Genomic DNA, 2,732 nt, shown 5'->3' with positions numbered 1-2,732 from the left:
TTTTCGTTTTCATATTAAAAGAAAGTTGCTTGGAAGGAAAGATGGGAATGGAGGCCTAAAAAGGAATATGTGAGAGAGAGAGGGGGGGAGAGAGATAGGGAGAGACAGGGAGACAGGGAGGGAGGGAGAGAGGGAGAGAGAGAGAGAGAGGGAGAGAGAGAGAGAGGGGCGGGTGCGAGTGGAAGGGGGAGAGGGAGAGAGAATAGGAGAGAATTAAAGAGAAAATGAAAAAGTGCGAAGGGAATATAACATGTTAAAAGAAATGGGTGAGGGGAGACATGGGAAATAAGATAGAGAGATGAGGAAGGAAAGAGGAAGAAAGGAACAATAGAAAGATAAAAGAGATTTCGAAATGCATAAACAGCCACAATGATGGCCCTATTTGGCACTCGTTTGCTGCCTAGGTATGCAAATGATAGCGGGGGGGGGGGGTAGAGAAAGGAGGGAGAGGGGTGGAGGGGTAGGGTTTGGGAAAAACAGGTGAGCGGAACAGATATTCGACGTCAGGAAACGGAGAGAGAGAAGGGGGCGGGAGAGACAGAGACAGACAGATAGTATTCGAAAATCAGCCAAAAAATTAATAAAGAAATGAAAAAATCAAGATAAAGTATAAAAATATACAAGCAATAATAGATAATAAACAAATTGAAATAGATAAAAAAGAGATGTAAAGGTCATCGTGGGAATCGACATGCAACACTGCAATTAAGGGACCTTGGAAGCGACCTCATAACGCCGACCTTCCACGCGGCGGCCACGGTGGCGCTCGGACGGTGGTGAGGATGGTGAGTGGAGTGTGGGCGATGGTGAGTGTAGTGTGGGAGATGGTGAGTGTAGTGTGGGAGATGGTGAGTGTAGTGTGGGAGATGGTGAGTGTAGTGTGGGAGATGGTGAGTGTAGTGTGGGAGATGGTGAGGATGGTGAGTGTAGTGTGGGAGATGGTGAGTGTAGTGTGGGAGATGGTGAGGATGGTGAGTGTAGTGTGGGAGATGGTGAGTGTAGTGTGGGCGATAGTGAGGATGGTGAGTGTAGTGTGGGAGATAGTGAGGATAGTGACTGATATGGGAAATAATGATGCTTGTAGTGCGGGAGATGGTGAGGGTGGGTGGTGGTGAAGATGGTGACTACGATTTGGGAGATGGGGAGAGGGGTGACTATAGTGGGGGAGATGGTGATGATTATGATGGTGATAGTGTCCCTAAGGGGTTAGTGTAAGGGTTGAAGGGAAGGTAAGGTCGGGATGAAAGTATGGACAAAAGGGGTAAGATTGGGTAGGTAGGATTGGTGGGGAAGGGAAGGGGGGCAGGGGAGGGGGTACGGAGGGGGTGATGACGATGGTGGATGGCGCGAGCGGAAACGATTGTGAGGATAGTGAGTCCAGGAGGCTGAGGGTGAAACTCATGCTCGCGGCCCAAACGCAGGAGGCTAATTACGTGTCCATTTTCATAAGGCGGTGGAAGGAGGGAGGTAGGAAGGAGGAAGGATGGAAAGAAGGGAGGAGGGGAGGAAGGAAGGATGGAAGGAAAGAGAGGGAAAGGGAGAAGGTTGGAGGAAGGAAGGAGATGAGAGAGATGAAAAGTAGGAGGGGAAGGAGATGAGGGAGATAAAAGGGGAGGAAGGAGAGAGGGGGAAGGGGAGGGAGGTGGGAGGAGGAGGAAAGTAGAAGAGAGAGATGAAAAATAGGAAGGAATGAAGGAAGGGGGAAGGAGGAGGAAAGGAGATGAGAGACTGGAAGAGGTGAGGGAAGAGGGAAAGAGAGAGATGAAAAAGGAAAAGGGCGGCAGAGTCGCATGTGCAGAAGGAATAGCTAAAGCAAGATAATTGGAGAAGGTAATAGATTTCAAATTGTGAGTAATGAGTGACAGCGAGAAAACGAAAGGAAAATGTATGAGTAATCGTTCAATTATTCGCAGGTGCAGATGGTAAAAAATACGAAATAATAATGGACAGAAGAGGGAAAAAGACGTTAATGAGGAATGGGAAGAGGAAGAGAGAGATGGAAGGAGGATAATAAAAAAAGGAGGGATGAAAAATATTTATCGGTTAATTACCGCGTTCGATACGGAGTAGAAGCCAGTAAGATCCGGGACTCAGGAGGGAATAGGTAGCCAGAGAACTTACCTGTGCGCGCCCCTTTCATACGAGAGCGCGGTCCTCCTCTCCCTCTCCCTCGCGCGCCCCGTGTGTGCGTCTACGGGCGTGCGTTCGTGTGTACGTGCGCCCGTCTGTCGGTCCGTGGGTTCCCGGGGCCTCCTCTCCCATCCCTTCCCTTCCGTGCGCCTCCCTCCCTCCCTCTCTCCCTCTCTCCCTCTCTCCCTCTCTCCGCGAACACCACTACTATTCTCCCTGGCTCCCTCCCTCCCTCCGCCCCTCCACCGCCGCCACCTCCACCCCTCCCTCCCTCCGCCCCTCCGCCACCACCACCACCACCACCACCACTACCACCAGCGCCCCGACGGCCACCAGTTGTACCTTGACTGTGGTGATGCGCGGTGTACCCCTTCTCGTTGCGTGCCCGGGATCACACGCGCCGTCGCTCTCTCGCTCCGACGTGCTTGGAGTGTGTTGTGTTAGTGTTACTTCGGTGTTGTGTTCTCTTTATTCTCTCCAATTTGTTTTGTTTTGGCTGTTACCTTTTTGCTTTTTTGTGGAGGGTGTTTCCACGAGGGTAATACGTGGGATACCCCCCGGGTGTGCTGTGCTGTGCTGTGTCCGGTGCTCAGGTGCTACGG

General features: G+C 51.3%; 1 protein-coding gene across 1 annotated transcript in view; it reads left to right on the top strand.

Annotated features, from left to right (window-relative positions):
* Positions 1-2,458: 2,458 nt before the first annotated feature.
* Positions 2,459-2,732, top strand: part of dop (microtubule-associated serine/threonine (MAST) protein kinase dop) — a gene marked incomplete in the record, with an annotated part of 290,600 nt that continues 290,326 nt past the window's right edge. The window contains 1 exon segment of the mRNA XM_070136722.1: positions 2,459-2,569.

The sequence above is a fragment of the Penaeus vannamei genome, chromosome 22 (genome assembly GCF_042767895.1).
Source record: "Penaeus vannamei isolate JL-2024 chromosome 22, ASM4276789v1, whole genome shotgun sequence".
NCBI classification, from domain to species: domain Eukaryota; kingdom Metazoa; phylum Arthropoda; class Malacostraca; order Decapoda; family Penaeidae; genus Penaeus; species Penaeus vannamei.
The sequence above is the reverse complement of the archived record's forward strand: the minus strand, read 5'-3'. Positions and strand labels throughout refer to the sequence as shown.